This window comes from Vulpes lagopus, chromosome 9 (assembly GCF_018345385.1).
Source record: "Vulpes lagopus strain Blue_001 chromosome 9, ASM1834538v1, whole genome shotgun sequence".
Lineage (NCBI taxonomy): Eukaryota > Metazoa > Chordata > Mammalia > Carnivora > Canidae > Vulpes > Vulpes lagopus.
In genome coordinates this window covers 3,162,912-3,183,175 of record NC_054832.1, presented here as the reverse complement: position 1 = coordinate 3,183,175, position 20,264 = coordinate 3,162,912, and the positions used below count along the sequence as shown (strand labels likewise).

Genomic DNA, 20,264 nt, shown 5'->3' with positions numbered 1-20,264 from the left:
GAACAAAGTACTGATACTATGACAACATGGATGTGTCTTGGAAACGTGATGCTCAGTGAAAGAAGCTAATCATGAGGGCAGCCCCGGTGGCTCAGCGGTTTAGCGCCGCCTTCAGCCCAGGGCATGAACCCAGGGTCCCAGGATCGAGTCCCATGTTGGACTCCCTGCATGGGGCCTGCTTCTGTCTCTACCTCTCTCTCTCTCCGTCTCCCATAAATAAATAAAATCTTTAAAAAAAAAAAGTATTAAAAAAAAAAAAGAAGCTAATCATGAAAGGCCACATAGGGTAGAATCTACATATGAAACACCCACCGCATGCAAATCTCTGGAGACAGAACATAAATGAGTGGCTGCCAGGGGCTGCAGGACAGGAGACTAAGAAGTGACGGCCAAGGAGTATGGACTTTCTTCCTGGAGTGATAAAAATGTTCTGGGACCGTGATGGCTGCTCGGCAGTGAATATACTAAAACCACAGCACTGTCCGCTCCACATGGGTGGGTTTTGTAATACAGGAACCATATCTCCATCAACCAGTTATTATTTTTTTTTAAAGTTCTTTTTTTTTTTTTTCTTTTAAGATTTTATTTATTCATTTGTGAGAGACAGAGAGAGAGGCAGAGACCCAGGCAGAGGGAGAAGCAGGCTCCCTGCAGGGAGGCCCAGGCCGGGACTCGATCCCAGGTGTCCAGGGTCATGCCCTGGGCCCAAGGCAGAGGCTCAATCTCTGAGCCACCCAGGCATCAACGGCAGTTACTTTTTAAAATATTCCTTGAACGATCGTTTTTCCTTCTGCCACACAATTTCAGAATCAACATAACCTTGCGAGAGATCCTTAGTTAACAAGCCAATCTTCCGGGGAGGGGGGTGGGGCCACATCACGCCTGGGGTGCTGCTGTTCTCATGTTCACAGACACTAGCTGGGCTGGACGAGGAAGTGGCTGCAACTATTGCTCAAAAATTGACAGCGGGGATCCGCGGGTGGCTCAGCAGGTTCGGCGCCTGCCTCCGGCCCAGGGCGTGACCCCGGGCTCCTGGGATCAAGTCCAGCGTCGGGCTCCCTGCATGGAGCCTGCTTCTCCCTCTGCCTGGGTCTCGGCCTCTCTCTGTCTCATGAATAAATAAATAAAATCTTAAAAAACAAAAAAATTGACAGTGACCAGTTTCAGCTGGGGGGGGGGTGCAGACGTCACGGCCCCTGCCTTCAGCTCCTCCCGCGCTAGAGCAGCCCAGCTTGCAACATTTTGATCCCTGGGTCTATACAAACACGGGAACCCCACGGGCACCCTCTGGGAGCCTGCAAAGCGCGGGCGGGGGCATTTCCGGGGGAGCCCACCTGCAGCCCCCAGGGCGCGGGGGGGGCGGGGCGCGGCAGGGGACCCCGGGGCTCCCCGCGGGGGCGGCGAGGACGCGGACGGGACGCTCGCCCCGGGCCGCCCCCGCGGGGAGACCCGCGCCCGCCGGGGGTCGCGCGACCCCACGCGACCCCACGCGACCCCGCGCGGCCCGGGGAGGGGGAGGGGCGGGGAGCAGGGCCGGGCCCCAGGGCGCAGGTGCGGCGCGGCGCGGGCAGGTGCGAGGCGGACCCCGGCCCCGCAGGTGCGGGCTGACGCGCCGCCACGCGCGACCAGCGCCCCCCGCAGCCCGCCGGCCCCCGGCCCCGAGCCCCCCACCTCGCACTTACACAGCCGGCGGCCCGGGCCCGGAGCGGGAGCCAACGGCCGGAGGGGCGGCGGGGCCGAGCAGCCCGGGCGGCCGCTCCCCCTGCTCGGAGCTGGCGCTTCCGACCGGCGGCCGCGCCGGCACCCTCCTGCGCATGCTCGGGGCCGGGCCGGGCCGGCGCTCCGCTCCGGGTTTTGCGGGCGATCGCGGGGGAAGGCGGGGCGGGGGAGGGGCCTGGAGGCGCGCGGCTCAAATTTCAGCCCCTGTGCGGTCGGGGGGCAGTGGGGGTGCCCCGGGCCGCCGCCCCCGCACCCTGCACCCTGCACCCCGCAGCCCCGGCGAAGACCGAGCAGCCTCAGCCGTGGTCCTGAGGCTCAGAACCGCCCGCCGGCTGAGTTCGTGGCCCTCGTGCAGGCCAGGCGGGCCCGGGGCGTGCTCCATGCGCGGGAGGGTCCTCCCGTGGGTGCAGCCACCCCCAGCCTGCGGGGCCCCAGCCGCCTGCTGTTCCCCGGGGCAGAAGCCACTGCGGGATTTAAACTCCACCTTTGGGGGGCGGCCCGGGTGGCTCAGCGGCTTAGCGCCGCCCTCAGTCCGGGGCGTGATCCCGGAGACTCGGGATCGAGTCCCAGGCCCGGAATCAAGTCCCACGTCGGGCTCCCTGCACTGGGCCTGCCTGTGTTTCTGCCTCTCTCTCTCTCTCTCTCTCTGTCTCAATAAATAAATAAAATCTTTAAAAGTAAACTTCGTCATTGTTAAAAATGAATGCACAAAATGGAATCTACACACCTCCCCGAGGGCACGTTTGGAAAGATGCACAAGACTGTTGGTAACAGGGTCATCTCCAGAAAAAGTGGAGAGAACAGGATGGTGGAGGGAGATGCTCTTTGCCGGGTGTGTCTTTGTGTTCTGTCTGCATGTTTTACCACATGCATGTATTTCTTTTTTAAGATTTTATTTATTCATGACAGAGAGAGGCAGAGACACAGGGAGAGGGAGAGAAGCAGGCTCCATGCAGGGAGCACGACATGGGACTCGATCTTGGGTCTCCAGGATCACATCCCAGGCCCAAGGTGGCGCCAAACCGCTGAGCCACCGGGGCTGCCCTGTATTTCTTTTTCTTTTTTCTTTTTCTTTTTCTTTTTCTTTTTCTTTTCTTTTTCTTTTCTTTTTCTTTTTCTTTTTTTTCTTTTTTTTTTTTTGTATTTCTTTTTCAAATAAAAAATGTTTTTAGGGGTGCCTGGCTGGCTGGGTCAGTAAAGTATGCACCTCTTGCTCTCAGGGTCTCCACATTGAGCATGGAAGCTACTTAAAAAATAATAATTAGGGCAGCCCAGGTGGCTCAGCGGTTTAGCACCACCTTGGGCCCAGGGCCTGATCCTGGGGACCCGAAATCCAGTCCAGTGTCGGGCTCCCTGCATGGAGCCTGCTTCTCCCTCTGCCTATGTCTCTCTCTCTCTCTCTCTCTCTCTGTCTCATGGATAAATAAATAAAAATAAATAAGAAGAAGAATTAATGTAATGGAAGACAAGAATCATACCTTCAGCAAATACAGCAGCCACGAAAAATCTGAGCCATCAGGTTTGCTTTAGGCCAGCAAGCATTTATTGACTCTTTGCGCCCAGCGCTGTCTTAGGACTTATTTTATTATTCATATGTTTCATAAAATAATAATATGCTAGCCTTCATCCCTGCCCAGGGTCAATAGAAAACCAATTGAGATTTTATTGAATTGTTTACCAAAAAGTAGGAATGAATTATAAGCAGAACACATCATCAGGGCAAAGCAGGTGAAGCAGATTTCCAGCACGCCAGAGAGCCAGGAAGTGTTCTCAACAAAGGCACTCAGATACGGAGGGGGAGTGCCTCTAAGACACCACAAAAAGATGCCTACAGTGGCTACTCCATGGCATTAAGAATGCAGGTTGACAGTTATAGAAAACAGACATTACAAGAGGCCAGCCTTGATGGAGGTCTGTGTGCCAGGAGCAGAGTTCCACTCTGAGTTCCAGCTCAGAGTCTTCTTAAGATCCATGCAAGGTAGCTATTCTAAGTGCTGAGGTCCAGAAAGGACACACCACTTGGCTGGAGTTGCACAAGTGGCTGGTCCTATTTAGAGATTCAAATCTAGGGCTGTCTGACTCCATGGCCTGTGCTCCTTCCATAGTCCCTCTCTGTTCTTATTCTATTTATAAATGGATAAGGCAGCAATTTAGAAAGCAAGATTGAAAGCTGGCAAAAGGAAACATTGCTATTTTAATACAGTGTTTCTCTGTTTACAGTGTACACACTTAGAGTAATTTATTGTTCCAGCAAATCTGTGATAGAGAGGAGATTATTCTGCATTTTTACCTATGAGAGGACTGAAGCTCAGAGAAGGTAGGGGATGGCATTAAACTGATGCATGGGGGTACCCAGGGCTATCTTTCTTCTGGAGTTATTCACCTGTCGTAGCTTTAACATTTCCTGAACATCTGAATGTTCAGAATTCAAAGCATATAGCAAACCTGCTCTCAAGGAGTTTGTAGACACTTTGAGTTGGATAGGAAGGAACCTCTAAAATGATCAGTTCCAACCTCACACCCACACAGATCCCTTCCACAAAAGTCCTAGTGGGGGTGGAAAGTTCAATGATACAGACCGCTATTAGAAAGTTTTCCAGTTGGGGCACCTGGATGGTTCAGTCAGTGGAGCACATGACTCTTGATCTTGGGGTCATGACTTCAACCCCACATTGGGTGCAGATATTTCATAAAAAAAAAAAAAATAAGGGAAGAAAAGAAAGAGTTTTCCAGTAAAATGAGGCAGAATCTGAGGTTTCCCTGAAACATGGAGTCCCAAAGATGAAAACCAATGCCCAAGAGACTTTGTGGAGTTGAGAATTATCACTGAAACATGAGTCAAAAGTACAGTCAAAGCACCCACCCCATCACCCCAAAGTCTTCATCCATAAAATGAGGATGATCACTGCATGGTGCTGTCACCAGGATTAAATAAAATAATGTATGAAAAAATATTTAGAGACACAGTGGGACAGATTAAATGAAGTTGCATTTTTAATGCTGTCATATGCTACTCCTATAGCTTTGGGAGAGAGTGATGATATATCTTGATTTACCTGGAACAAACCTGGTTTGTCTGTCGTCCTAAGTGTTCAGGTTGGGTGACATGATCACCTCACTTTGGGCAAAGTCCATCATCCCTCAGGATTTCAGATCCCCAACAATATTTTTTTTAAGATTTTATTTATTTATTCATGAGAGACACACACAGAGAGAGAGAGAGAGAGAGAGAGAGAGAGAGAGAGAGAGAGAGGCAGGCTCCATGCAGGGAGCCGGATGTGGGACTCGATCCCAGGTCTCCGGGATCACACCCTGGGCTGAAGGTGGCACTAAACCACTAAGCCACCCAGGTTGCCCCACCCCCAACAATATTATATAAGTTTCCTTACTTCTTTCTGTATTGCAGGGCTCTCCTCTACCCTGCAGTCTGCTCAAATACTTGTCCGTAGCGCCATGTCTCACGTGGCTTTCTAGCTTCTAAGCTAAAAGGGAAAAGATTCATTGACTTGCCTACGTATATTTAATACCACTGAAAAGTGGCCACTTGAGCAGGTCCTTCACATCTACTCACTAAAAATAATACAATCGTTGGTAGCTGTTTACCACGTGCAACGTGCTTGTCACAAATTTTCTCATTTTTAATACAAGAACCTCATAATAAAGTACATTGTTCTAACTTGAAGACACTAAGTAATAAGATTCCCTTTTCATGAGTGTGGAACAGGTGAGAAACAACAGTGAATCAGACAATGGATATTTACGAGTCAGTTTTACTACCACCATGTTGCTTAGACACGGGTGCTTTGGATCCGGAGCCAACATTTAGGCTTTGGTTTATCAAATCCTTTCCCTTACAAATATTCAGCTCGATTCCCCAGCTAAGAATGATCTTTAAAAAAAAAAAAATTTTTTTTAAAGATCTTATTTATCTATTCATGAGAAACACAGAGAGGTAGAGACCTAGAGAGACGCACACTCCCCTAGGGGAGCCGGATGCGGGACTCGATCTCAGGACCCCGGGATCACCACCTGAGCCAAGGGCAGATGCTCAACCGCTGAGCCCCCCAGATGCCCCCCAGCTAAGAACGATCTCGGTCAGCACTGGACAACCGGAGGCCTGGCTCCCTGGGGGGCTCAGAGTCGCACGGGCCCAAGAGGGCCAGAGCTGGGATCCACGCCAAGGTAACCCCTCCCGGGTCTCGGCAGTGATGCTAGTGGCTCGGGCACTGCGCGCTCGGCCGGGATCCCAGCTCGGGCCGCTCCAGAGGGTGCAGCTGCCGCCCTCGGGGACGGGAGCTCGGAGGGCAGGACCCTGCAGGAGGAGGGGGAGGCTCTCAGCTCCCCTTGCACGGGGGCACAGCAGAGGCGGTGAGGGCGCGCAGGAAGGAGGGAAGCCCCGCAGAGGGCCGGCCAGATCCGGACTCCCGGAGCCCGGCTCCCGCGTGGATCCCGGCGCCCAGCAGCAAGCCCTGACGCCACACACTCGGAGTGAATCAATCGGTTCTGTGAATGAACGAATGAATGAAACTGCAGAGCCAGCCCGAGGTTGACCGCGGCCCCCCCAGCGGGGCTGCTAACTGGCCAATCACCGCCTTCGCTGGCGCGCCACGCCCCCCGCAGCCACGCCCCCAGCCCGCCCCTCCGCTCTCCCACCGGCTGCGCGGAAATCCCGGAGCAGCGGATTCCCCGGAGCGCGCGTCGGCGGGAGTGCGCATGCTCTAGATGTGGCGGCGGCTCCGCGTCCTTTAACCGCGGCGCGCAGGGGGCGGACTGCAAAGCGACTGGTCGGGCGACAGGAGCCAGGCCCCGCCTGCGGCCCCGGCGGCTCCTCCCAGCCAGCGGGGGACGGACGCTCCCGACGGGCCTCCCCACGGGCGGGGGCCGGCGGCGAGCAGCCGGAAGTGACGCACGGGCGCGGAGGCCGCGGCTCCGCGCCCGTCGCCCTGGAAACCGAGCCCGCGCGTGCGCCCGGCTGCGTCGGCGGAGGGAGGGGGAGGGGAGGGGAGGGGAGGGGAGAGGGGAGGGAGGGGAGGGGAGGGGAAGGGGGAGAGGGGGAGGGGCGCCCACCTGCGCCGCTGCGCTCCTGCCTGTACAGCTTCGCGCGCACTGACTTCTTTTTTTTCTTTTTATTTCTTTTTTTTTCTTTTTTTTTTCTTTCTTTTTTTTTTAATCTGAATATGCAGTGACTGGGGGGGGAAACCCCTGGGGGGTTGACTGGTTTTTTTTTGTTTTGTTTTGTTTTTTTAGGATTTTATTATTTGCTGAAAATGATTTTTTTTTTTTAAGATTTTATTTATTCATTCATAGAGACAGAGAGACGGGCAGGGACCCAGGCAGAGGGAGAAGCAGGCTCCATGCAGGGAGCCTGATGTGGGACTCGATCCCGGGACCCCGGGGTCACGACCTGGGCCCAAGGCAGATGCTCAACCCCTGAGCCCCCAACCCCGGGCATCCCTGGGTTAACTTTCTTATGTAGCCTCAAAGTCACGGGAAACTGGCAGAAATGGTAAAAAGGACTCCTGTAGCCTCGCTCTCCATAGTCACCAACCATCTACGTCTTTGCCAAATTCAATTTATCCTTGTCTAGGTGCCCAGTGGAGGCATACAAGTATATCCCAGGTAGAGGTGTGCAAGGATATCCCAGCTGTGCAGGCTCACACGTTGCCATCAGATGTCCTGTTCCTTTACCTGGGACGGTTGTCTCAGCCTCTTTCATGACTCTCATACGTTGGAAGAATACAGGCCAGCTGTTTTCTAGAATGTTCCTCCACTTGAGTTCGTCTCCTGCTGTCTCATGATTTTAAATTTTTGCTTTTTTTTTTTTTTTTTTTTTTTGCGAAACGCCGCAGAAATGATGTAAGCTAAGCCCCCAGTGCTGTGCTATCTCTGGGCTCGTCCTGTTGGTTTGTCCCATCCGGTTAACTTGGATCACTTGGCTCAGCTGGAGTCGGGTGTCTCTCCGCTGTAAATCCACGACTTTCCCTCTTCTGATTAATAAGTCATTTGTGGAAAGATACTTGGAAATTACATAAGGAGCTTTCTTCCACCACACTCTGACCAAGGAATTTGACATCCGCAGGAATCTCAAGAATGATTACAGCACAGCCTAGTAATGACTTTGACTCACTGGATAATACGTTTCATATATATCTTTTTTTTAATTTTTATTTATTTATGATAGTCACACAGAGAGAGAGAGAGGCAGAGACACAGGCAGAGGGAGAAGCAGGCTCCATGCACCGGGAGCCCGACGTGGGATTCGATCCCGGGTCTCCAGGATCGTGCCCTGGGCCAAAGGCAGGCGCTAAACCGCTGAGCCACCCAGGGATCCCCGAGGTTAATACGTTTCAAACAATGCAAATGGTGCCGCTACCCCTGCTTGGGCACTCTCTTGCTCGCTCTCATAAATTTTTTTAATAAATAGAAACACTAAAAAGGGGGGGGGCGTGTGCAAAAAAAAAAAAGAACCACTATGTTAGTTTGACATTGAGATTGTTCTTGTTCATGCTAGCATCTACATCAGTGGCTGTCATATATTAGCAATAAGTTTTGGAATTGACGAAAACATCCCCAAACACACAGACACTACATACATCAGAACCGAAAAGTTATCAATGCGAACAGATAATACTTTAGTGTTCTCACCAATGCATGGTGGTCATTGTAGAACCAGAGAGATTTATTTTTTTTTAATTTTTTTTATTTATTTATGATAGTCACACAGAGAGAGAGAGAGGCAGAGACATAGGCAGAGGGAGAAGCAGGCTCCATGCACCGGGAGCCCGACGTGGGACTCGATCCCGGGTCTCCAGGATCGCGCCCTGGGCCAAAGGCAGGCGCCAAACCGCTGCGCCACCCAGGGATCCCACCAGAGAGATTTAAAGATCAATTTTAACATGCCCAAGTTAAGAAAATCATATTTTACATATTTTTAAAAGATTTGTATTTATATGCTTATTAGAGAGACAGCATGAGCTGGGCGGGGGTGGTTAGAGGGAGAGGCAGGCTCCCTGATGAGCAGGGAACCCAACTCTGGACTCGATCCCAGGACCCTGGGATCATGACCTGAACCGAAGGCAGACGCTTCACCGACTGAGCCACCCAGGTGTCCCAGATTTTACATTTTAATGTAAAAAAAAAAAAATTTGGGCAGCCCCAGTGGTGCAGCTGTTTAGCGCCGCCTGCGGTCCAGGGCGTGATCCTGGAGACCGTGGATCGAGTCCCGCATCAGGCTCTGCGTGGAGCCCGCTTCTCCCTCTGCCTGTGTCTCTGTCTCTCTCTCTCTCTCTTTCTGTGTCTCTATGAATAAATAAATAAAATCTTTAAAAATAAATAAATAAATAAGTAAATAAATTTTAAACTACACCCCTGGGACCCCACTGAGGACCCTCAGTGGCCGGCCTGCCTCCCCTCACAGGTTTTACATTTCAAAATTAAGTGCAAGAAAAAAAATGTTTAAAGATGTATTTATTTACTTATTTTGGGGAGAGAACAGGCACATAAACAAGGAGAGGGACAGAGGGACCGGCAAGAGAGGATCCCAAGCCGACTCCACCACTGAGCGCAGAGCCCAATGCAGGGCTCAATGAGAGCTCGGCCACAACCCCAAGATCCCCGCCTGAGGCAAAATCAAGAGTCCCACGCCCAACCGACTAGCCACCCAGGTGCCCCAAAGGGGAAAAAAGTGTTAAGGAAAAGAAAAATCCTGAGAAGGGGAAATATGAGTAACAATTCCATGTGTGGCCACCAGGTGGCGGAACAAGCTAAGTAGCTCCTGACAAAAAAAACCCCAAACCTGGTCTGGCCTGAGTTACAATCTAATTGCCTTAAATTGCCTCCCAAACCTTGGATTTTGCCAGCTCTCAGGGGAGCCTGCGTCAGCCTCATGATTCTGGGCAAATTCAGAATAGACTGAGGCTAGGGAAGAATTCATGAGAGATTTAGCTGAATTGGCAGTGGCTCAATTTATATTATGTTACATGATATATTTTGTATTTTTTATGTTATGTATAAAATAATACGTAATAATTGGAAATATAAGTTGTGTATTACATACCGAGTTATAATTCAAGACGTTGTATTCTTTATACGTTTTGTGTGTCTTAAATATTACAACATTAAGACTCATTTTTTTTTTAAAGATTTATTTATTTGTGAGAGAGAGAGAGAAATCAGGGAGCAAGGAGGGGCAGAGGAAGAGAGAGAGAGAGAGAGTGAGAATCCCACGCAGACTCCTCACTGAGCATGGAGCCCAAGGTGGGCTCGATCCCAGGACCCTGAGATCATGACCCTGAGCAGAAGTCAAGAATCAGATGCCTGACTACGGCCACCTGAGTGCCCTTAGCATTAAGCCTAGTTTTTCTTTTTAATATTTTATTTGTTTATTCATTAGAGACACAGAGAGGCAGAGACACAGGCAGAGGGAGGAGCAGGCTCCCTGTGGGGAGTCCGATGTGGGATTCGATTCCAGGACCCCAGGATCATGACCTGAGCCGAAGACAGATGCTCAACCACTGAGCCACCCGGGTGTCCCTAAGCCTAGTTTTTAAGGGAAAGACTGAAACTATTATGTGACAACTTGATGCAGGATTTATCTGAATTATTCAAATAACACCGATCAGATTATTCAAAACACCTGGATCAAGTGGAAGGGTATTTTTAACCTCAACTATCAATACCTTTGCCATTTTTTTACTTGTTTCTTTAAAGCAGAGAAAGAGGATTCACATCACTTGTAGAAACAGCAGAGTGGTGGTTACCAGGGCTGGGGTTTGGTGGAATTGCAGAGATGTTGGTCAAAGGGTACAAACATGCAATTAGGAAATGAATAAGTTGATTATAGTCAACAATACTGTATCATAAACTTCACGGTTGCTGAGAAACTAGATCATAAATGTTCCCACCACAAAAAAAGAAATGATAATTACAGGATGGGATGTGTTTGCTCACACAACAGTGGTAATCCTGTGGCAATATGTAGGTGTATCAGTTAACATATTGTACACTTTAAACTTACACAATGTTATATATCAATTATATCACAATAAAAAGAAAGAAAAGGAGGGGCCCCTGGCCGGCTCAGTCAGCAAAGCATGTGATTCTTGATCTTGGGGTCATGAATTTGAACCCCACATTGGGAGCAGAGATTACTTTAAAAATAATTAAAAAGAGGGTTCAGATCAAACCAAATCAATGCTAATAGGATAAATCTAAATCATGCAGCACCGCCTGACAGGATGCAGCAAAGAGAACACAGCATCATTTCTCTGATATTCCTGCCGAAGATGCACGACCTGGATTTAACCATGAAGAAACAACACATAAGCTGAAATTAGGTACATTCCATGAAACAGCTGACCTGTGGTCTTCCAAAGCAAGTGTGGGGGTCATCTAACTCAAAAACAGACTGAGGAACCGTTCGAGAAGAATGAACAGGCAGGATAACTAAAAGTCACACGTGATCCTGAACTGGATCATTTTGCTTAAAAAAAAAAAAAAAGGAAGAAGAAGAAAGAAAAAGGAACAGCTGGTGACGTGACTGGAGTCAGCCTGAGGATCAGATGATACTAATGTACCAGCACCAATGTCCTGATTTTGATGGTTGCGTTGTAGTCATGCGAGAGAATGTCCTTGTTTGCAGAAATCGCGCAATGACCTCTTGAGGGGTGTTGGGACAACAGGTCAGCCATTTACACGAAAACGTTCAGTAATCAGTTCTCTGTACCGTGCTTGAAACTTAAGTTTGCAGTTACTGAGAGACCAATAAAAAAGAGAATTCCAAAGAAAGTCCAAGCAGTTAAAAATACACCACGATTTCCTGGCCTGACTCAGAGGTACTGAATGAGAACACCAGAGGTGCGGCCTCAAAATGTGTATTTTTAAAAGCATAGTCAGGTTTGGAAAGCAACTAGTTCCAGGGCCTGAGAAAAGGAAGAACAGCCTGTACGTGCAGACCAATTTCCATCCATCATCTTTTCATCGAGATCATCACTGGGGCAGCGTAAGAAATGTGTCCCGTCCAAGTTGCCTGGTTCATTTAAGCCGCCGGGGGCCCCCGCGAGGGAGGACTGCTGGGAGCCCCAGCCTGGTCCAAAGCTCTTTGCTTTGACCATTAAGACACAGCCTCAAGTGATAGGCCCTGTGGCTTGGGGGGGGGGGGTCTGGGGGGCCTCCTTCTCCTCCTCCACAATCCCCGGGGGAAATGCTGTCGCTCTGCTTTGCTCAGCACAAGGATGGCTGCTTCTTTTCTTTCCTGCCTGGACCCAAATGCTTCTCCTAGGTGGGCCTTAAGTACTCATACGACCGCTAAAAGTTACTTGGGGGAGCCCCAGGAGAGCCACCTCCCGTAGGACCCTTACAGGGCCTTCAAAAACTGTGCTCTTCGAATGGGTGAGTTGTGTGCCTTGTGACTTATATCTCAATAAAGTTGTTTAAAAAAATTGCTCCCTGTCTGTACCAGTCCAGCCTCCCGCCTGACCGCCCACCCTCTCACCATGGTTCAGTTTTCTGAAACGTGGGGCAGCCCCGGTGGCGCAGTGGTTTAGTGCCACCTGCAGCCGGGGTGCGATCCTGGAGACCCGGGATCGAGTCCCATTTCCGGCTCCCTGCATGGAGCCTGCTTCTCCCTCTGCCTGTGTCTCTCTCTGTGTGTGTCTCTCATGAATGAATAAGTAAATAAAATATTTTTTTTAAAGAAGAAACGTCATTCCTCTCATTCCTCCCACGCCTCTGAGGTCTCGTAGATGCTGTTTTTTTCTTCCCTACGATGCCCACTAGGCAAATTCCTACTCATTCTTCCTTTAAAAAAAAAAAAAAAGATTTTATTTATTTATTTATTCATTAGAGACACAGAGAGAGGCAGAGACTAAGGCAGAGGGAGAAGCAGGCTCCCTGTGGGGAGCCCGATGTGGGACTCGATCCCAGGACCCCAGGATCATGCCCTGAGCCGAAGGCCGACACTCAACTCCTGAGCCACCCAAGCATCCACCCTCCTCTCCCAATCTGAAAAGTCCCTTGTCCTCCCTCTGCAGCTGCCCTGACTTCCTAAGCACGGCAAGTTCTCTGGCCTCAGGGCTCCCTCCACCCTGCTCTGTCTCTGTCGGAAGACCTCCCACCCCGTTGGTCTCTGGCACAGGGACCAGGATGCGATGGGGACAGGCTCCAGGGGAAGGTTGTTTAATGCATAAACCACATGATGTTGGAACATGGGCCGTAACCCAGGGGGAACAGGCTTGAATCAGAAACCTGGGCCAGCCAGGATAACATAAAGACCCCAGGGGCTAAGGGATAAAGTAGCAGGTTACAGACAAGGCAGTCGTTCGTGTAAAGCTCACCTGCTTTATCAGGTTGAACTAATAACGGCTCCCATTTATTGAGCACTTAAAACACGACAGACACTTCTAAGAACTCCATGCATCATGTCATTGTTTTAAGGGACTCAGTTTCCCCCATCGAGAATCCCAATGTCCGCATGCACTCACTCTTTCATAAAATTGATTTCTCTTAGGTTACCTCTGGGTGGACGGACAGACTCTCGACCCACACCTCAGGGAGAGTCTGGAAGAGCGAAGAGAGAAGCTGTGGGTGATACCATAAGTGGAGGTGACACTTCTTCGTGGCAAAGCCCCATGCCTTAGCTCCGCATCTGTCTCACGACTACGTAAAAGTTTAACTTTCAAAAAGTGAAGGGACGCCTGGGTGGCTCAGTGGTGGGGCATCTGCCTGCAGCTCAGGGCGTGATCCCGAGGTCCTGGGATCGAGTCCTCATCGGGCCCCCTGCAGGGAGCCTGCTTCTCCCTCTGCCTGTGTCTCTGCGTCTCTCATGAATAAATAAAATATTTTTAAAAAAGAATACATAAATAAAATCTTTAAAAAAGAAAGAAAGAAAACTGGGAAGGGAAAAAACCCTGTGTTCAGACATTGGGCAGCAGGAATCGCGGGCAGCTCCCTGACAAAGGAGGAAGCAGGTGCTCTGTGTGGTCACCCACCACCTGCCTGGAGCGCATGCCCACCCCGCAGCCCAGAGACAGGTAAGTAACCCAAAGGCCACGCCTCACTATGTCGAGGAGACAGCCTGGAAAGGTGAGAGCTGGGGAGAGTGAGCCCCAAATTGCCTATGAGTCCCTGGGCTCAGCCCCCAGGTGTCCTTGTGTCCATCTCCCCTTACTGGGTCCTGGTCTGGGGCGCTGTCCATCAACACTCCAAAAACATTCTGGGTGCCGGTGACAGTCTGACCTGGAAGACTAAATGATTTCATTTATATGATACTCTGGAAAAGACTAATCTAATCTACTACGACAGAAGGACACCCCCCCCCCCGCCCGCCCCTGTTGCCTGGGGCCCAGACTGGAGTTGACTGGGAAGGGGCCCAGGGACTTTTTGGGTTGATGGAAATACCTGTACTTTGTGCCGGTGGCTCTGCAGGTGTGTACATTTACCAAATCTCATAGAATCCTACAGGTACGTTTTATTATATGTACCAAGGTCAATTCAATAAAGTTGATAACAAATATACAAAATGAAACTGTATCAAACTTAGGTGACTGGCAAAGGAAATAGCAGGCTAATAAAGGTGTTTCAAAAAAAAAAAGAAAAAGAAAAAGAAAGAAAGGATATGAGAGAGAGAAGCAAATATATGCCCCCAGGAAGAAATACTACAGAAGCAAGACGGCAAAACGATTGCAAAACAAAACTATAAGTTTTGGGTTGTCATCTTCCCCCTTGCATCTCTATGAGACAACATCCGTTTGCCTTGCTCTAGCTCAAGAATCCTGCATCTCAAAAAAAAAAAAAAAAAAGAAAAAGGAAAAAAAAAGAATCCTGCATCTCTACCAGTTTTCTAGAATTGAATGCCTGCCCTTAGAACATTATTAAAGCCCCAAATTTCACCCCATGACTAACCCTACACAATGCTCCTACACAATGCAGGACTCTGAAAGAGCAAATGGTAAACTCTCTGTCTCATTTCTAGGTGTCGGATAATTTTTCCTTACAATTAGAACTTTTGAGATTTGTAAAAAAGGGTGCTGGGGAAAAACAATTTTCTACGAAGCCTTCGGTTCGTTTTTACTGTTCTCAGCAGTGAGGAAAGCATTTATGAGTTATTTTTACTCCCCCCACCGCCAGCTCTGACTGTAACTCATTTACATATTTTGCATGATTTCAGTGAAGAAGGGGTCAAGTTCCTTTTTCCAAAAAAAAAAAAAAAACCTTTCATTTTGCTTCTGAGTGATCAGTGTTATACGTAGACACGTTACCTTATAAAAATTTTCATAACTGTCATTCAGACTCAGTAGACAATCATTTTCATGAACATTTCCCAAAATATTATTGGGTCTTGCAAATTAATATTAATTGTTTTTACTTGGCAAAGATGAGCTGGGACTAATAATATTTCAATTTTCCCAAATTCTTCTGCGTATGCTGGGTTAAACAGGATGCCTATTAGTCAAAGAGTAACAAGTATATTTATGAGTCACATGAGAGGGGTGTCTGGGTGGCTCGGTTGGTTAAGTGTCGGCCTTTGGTTCCTTTGGCCTCAGGTCATGATCTCAGGGTCCTGGGATTGAGCCCCTGCGCTGGGCTCCCTGCTTAGCAGAGAGTCCGCTTCTCCCTCTGCATCTGCCCCTCCCCTTGCTCTTGCTCTCTCTGTCTCTAGCTCAAATAAATAAATAAAATCTTTAAAAAAAAAAAAAGTCACCTGCTAATTCTTGATGTGGTGCCCAGAAATTAAGTGCATAAATGATTCTGATGACCGGGTAACAAATCATTTTGCAAACCAACTACTTTATTTTCTTTCGACAAAACTAAAGGCAGACGTGCTGAGTTGTTGGTTGATAAATCACTACAAATGGTTCTTGGTCTTATGTCACCATTTCATTTTTATTATAGGCGCCCAGAGAATTGAGAGGCACTGACCATCTGTGTATTGTTTCTCAACATTTACACACAAAAAGAAAAACTAGGGATAGGTCTGGTGTTCTGTTCCTCCCACTTGAGCAAAAAATATTTGGGGCAGGATCCCTGGGTGGCGCAGCGGTTTGGCGCCTGCCTTTGGCCCAGGGCGCGATCCTGGAGACCCGGGATCGAATCCCACGTCGGGCTCCCGGTGCATGGAGCCTGCTTCTCCCTCTGCCTGTGTCTCTGCCTCTCTCTCTCTATCTCTCTGTGACTATCATAAATAAATAAATTAATTAATTAAAAAAAATATTTGGGGCACCTGGCTGGCTCAGTCAATAGAGCAGGCAACTCTCAATCTCGGGGTTGTGAGTTTAAGCCCCATGTTGGGCCTAGAGCTTCCTTTAAGAAAAGTATTTACAGATTCATAAAATAACATTTGATCACGATTTATTTTTTTTTAAGATTTTAGTTATTTATTCACGAGAGACATAGACTGAGAGAGAGAGAGAGAGGCAGAGACACAGGTAGAGGGAGAAGCAGGCTCCATGCAGGGAGCCCGACGTTGGACTCGATCCTGGGACTCCAGGATCACGCCCTGGGCTGAAGGCAGGCGCTAAACCACCGAGCCACCCAGGGATCCCCAATCACGATTTATTTCCAATAAAACTTTTATGTCAATTTAATGTTTCTCAAAGATTTTTAATATTTTTGTGCTGTTTTGGTCATTTGTGGGCCAATAGTAACTTTAGTGATAAATCAACAAAAAGAGGGCAGCTCTGGTAGCTCAGTGGTTTAGCGTCGTCTTCAGCCCTAGAGTCCGGGGATAGAGTCCCACATCGGGCTCCCTGCATGGAGCCTGCTTCTCCCTCTGCCTGTGTCTCTGCCTCTCTCTGTGTCTCTCCTGAATAAATAAAAATAATCCTTAAAAAAATAAACAAAAAGAGAAAAATATTCTAATTCTTAGAATTTATGGGCTTCAGAAGTTTCAGGTTTTTAGACTTCAATTTGTATAGATATCTTTAACGAGAGGAAATATGCCAGATGATCAGTAAAAAAAAAATAAAATCTGGTGCAGGAAGTGCAACAGGTACAACTTTTTTTTTTAGATTCATTTATTTATTTTGGAGACAGAGAGAGAACACAGAGGGAAGGACAGAGGGAGAGGGAGAGAGAATCTGAAGCAGACTCCATGCTGCACAGGAAGGCTGACACAGGGCTCAACGTCTTCACCCTGAGATCATGACCTGAGCGCAAACCAAGAGTCAGATGCTTAACAACTGGACTCCCAGGAGCCCCCGGAATACAACTTTAAGGTTCAAGGGAAGTTTGTACATGTACGTTTCTAGGGGTTATGATAGCAGGGTATTTACCTTCCACTTAGATACAGTTAAAAGTAACACTTTTATGTTAAAATTGCAGTATTTACAGGGCTGCCTGGGTGGCTCAGTCAGTTAAGCATCTGCCTTCAGCTCAGATCATGATCCCAGGGTCCTAGGATCGAGTCCTGCATCTGGCTACCTGCTTGGGAAGGTGGGGGGGGTCTGCTTCTGCCCTGGCTCTGCCCCGTGCTCACAAGCTTTTGCTTGCATGCTTGCTCATAAATAAATAAAATCTTTTAAAAAATAAAATAAAATTGCAGTATTTATAAATGCTGGAATTTATACATTTTGCAACTACTTAGGTTGAAAACATTTAGATATCTACATAAAACACACTGAAGAATACACATCATTTTTGAGAATTCTTCAGAAGTCTCCAGGTCATTGGTGAAGTATAGATAACTTCTCAGGAAATGGAATTCCAGTCAAGACAGGGGTAAATTCAAGCCTCGACCTGTCCCTTCTGTTCCAAATCACAGCAATGGCGGAGAAAACATAAAAGAGGGAAATTAAAAATATAATAACAGGCAAAAAATAAGGTAGACTATTCCCTCGACCAGAAACAGAAGACACAGAACTGAAGCTGGAAGGTCCTGAACTTGGCAGAGGAGGGGGATGGGAGGCAAATCCAGGAGGGGAACAGTCACTGGAGGGGACACCCCACCAGTGGGCCCCTATGCGCAAATGGGGACTGGGGACAGGTGCCCTAACAAGCTAATACACCACGTGTATCTTGAGAAGTCCCAACAACCTTTAAAACAGGCGTGATCATCCCTGTGAGAGGCCATGCAATGGCCCCACAGATGTCAACATGCTGGTGCCCTGTAACCTGGGCATATGTGACCCTACCTGGCAAACAGGGTCTGCAGGCGTGATTGTGTTCAGGGTCTGGTGATGGGACATCACCCTGGATGATCCAGGTGGGTCCCACGTGGTCTCAAAGGTCCTCAGAAAAGGAGGCAGGAGGATTGCTGTCAGAGAAGATATGAAACAAAAGCAGGTGGTGGTGGCGGCGAGGGGGGGGGGCACCTAGGTGGCTCAGTCAGCGAAGAAGGCAGGTGGCACACAGAGAGATCTGAAGGGGCTCCACCGCGGGCGGTTAAGACGAGGAAGGGGCCGCAAGCTGAGGAAGGCAGGTGCCCCTAGAAGCTGGATTCTCCTTTAGACCCTCCAGAAGGAACCCAGCCCTGTGGACACTTTGCTTTCAGGACTGCTGCCTTCCAGAACTTCCAGATAATGCATTTGCATCGTTTAAGCAATTGAGCTTGTGGGGATTTGTTTCAGCAGCAGTAGGAAGCTGCTACAACTCCACTTTGCAGCTGGGGTAACCGAGGCTCGTCTGCTCAGAGACAGGTGGCCCCTCGGAAGGCACGGTCTTCCGCAGGACACGTCCTGTCCTTGTGGCCGTGCCCGTCTGCAGGGGCGGTGACCAGCGCCCGAGAAACCTGTGCCACTGCTCTGGGGCCCGCCAGGCCTCGCACGGGAGGGACCAGATGCCATGCGGCATTTCTCTGGGCCCGAGATCCTGACTTGGGCCACACTCCCAGTCCCTCCACCACTGCCAGGCTGATGCACTGAAAAAAAAAAAAAAAGAAAGAAAGAAAGGAAGAAAAAAAGCCAGCATTTTGCAGAACTTTTGCTCCATTATCGGATGTTGGGGGCCAGCCCCTGAGAGCTCTCCTCAGCACTCCTCCTTCCAACTGAGGTAGGTGATGTCAGCTTTGGGAACAGCGTGTGCTGGAAAGAAATATCCTTTTAGAGGGACATGTCTGAGCCAGAGCAGTCAGGAAAAAGTGGGTCAGCACTTGGCTTCCTTTTTTTCTTTTTTCTTTTTTTTTTTAAAACAAGTACACTCATACATAACCAGAGATTTATTTGGGCACGAAGCCAAGTACGCTGGGCCTTTTCAGGGCCTCGCCGTCCTGCCCACGCTCCAGCCAGAGAGGCGGCTCCGGAGAGCGTGGCTGGCAGCCCAGGACCGAGCAGCAGCTCCGGGGCCACGTGCATTCTCCGTCGCTGCTGTAATGAGCTGCCCGAGGGCCCACAGTGGAGGCTGAGCGACAGGAATCTATGATCCTAGGGCCGCGGAAAGGGGGGTACAGCGGGCCGGGGGAGGGCCGTCCGCAGAGTTCAGTCCCTGCGGGTTTAGGGCTGAGCCCGCATCCCCGCTGGCTGCCCGCCGCCCGGTGGCTCCAGAGCCAGAAATCCGTGGGCGGTCCCCCCCGCGCCGCCAGGCCCTCTCTGAACCCTCTTGCCTTCCCTGTCCTCTTTTGGGGGCTGCCTGCTGCGGGCCCGTCTGGACCATCCCAGGCAACCGCCCCAACCCGAGGTGGGACCTTTATCACAGCTGCAAAGTCGCTTTGGCCCTGCGAGGTAGCAGGTCCGCAGATTCCAGGCTTGGGGCACGCACGGCTCGGGGGGCACCGTCCAGCCCACCCTGGGGAGGAAGCAAACCGACTCCAGCCCCAAGCGGAGGAGCAGGCTCAGGGACCAGACGCAGCTGACATTTAGGGAACGCGTGATGGGCGGTACATGTGTAGGCCCGGCCCTCACCACGGCCTGCGTGGACATGTCACCCTCCACTTGACGCTCCGGGAGACTCGGGCTCAGAGAAGGGAAGTGAAGTGTCCACAGACACAGTCCTGGCGAGAGGTGGAACCCAGGTGTGTCCGACTTCAAGACCGGAGAGGCCAGCGTGAGCCTGCAGTTGGCTAACAGTGTGATCGGGACCATGCACTCACCCCAGAGCCTGCAGTGGGGCTGGTGCCTGGCATCCCGTCACCGCTGTCTCAGGGCCAGCGCCCAGCCAGGCTCCATATGTGCCACCTCCACGCTCCATTCTGTCCCTTTTCCTGGGACACTCCCTCCCCCCCGGCCAGAGCACAGCTCCCATGGGACCTGGGTCACGTGCCCAATGCACCTGTCACGGCGGGCGGGCCCTGGCTGGGTGCAGCCCTGCCTCTGCTGCCAGCCTGCTGCAGGCCTGAAATGCGAGCGGCTCTTAGGCTGAAACCACTTTAGGAACTGACGTCTTCCACCCAACGTCCTGATTGTACACACTTGGCCTTGCTGTGGGTGGCGGAGTGGGGCACCCAGGGCAGGCCTGGCACCGAGTCATGAGCTGGAGCCGGGGTGCCGGGAGGTGGGCAGGGATCCGCAGTGGCTACTTCCCGCGCTGGGACTTCCCACGTGGGCTGTGCCACTCCGCTGCGGGGCATTGTCCCTCCCCAACTGTTTCCAGGTCTACACAAGGGGAGGCTAATACAG

The 20,264-nt window shown here is 50.1% G+C and overlaps 1 protein-coding gene and 1 long non-coding RNA gene across 4 annotated transcripts in view; both read right to left on the bottom strand.

Moving 5' to 3' along the window:
- TRAPPC9 (trafficking protein particle complex subunit 9) overlaps window positions 1–1,806 on the bottom strand; it is a 541,977-nt gene extending 540,171 nt beyond the window's left edge. For 2 of the 3 annotated variants that reach the window (XM_041769344.1, XM_041769347.1), the window contains exons 1-2: window positions 1,683–1,806; window positions 820–1,104 (exon numbers count right to left, since the gene is read on the bottom strand). The gene's annotated coding sequence lies outside the window, so the exon portion shown is untranslated. The remainder of the gene's footprint in view (window positions 1–819; window positions 1,105–1,682) is intronic. The other variant, XM_041769345.1, reaches the window with a different exon arrangement.
- Window positions 1,807–17,293: 15,487 nt separating this feature from the next.
- LOC121499175 lies at window positions 17,294–19,827 on the bottom strand. Its single transcript, XR_005990024.1, has 3 exons — window positions 19,739–19,827; window positions 17,847–17,968; window positions 17,294–17,460 (listed from the first exon to the last, which is right to left on the bottom strand). It is a non-coding gene; the product is annotated as an uncharacterized LOC121499175 (long non-coding RNA).
- Between the last annotated feature and the right edge of the window lie 437 nt (window positions 19,828–20,264).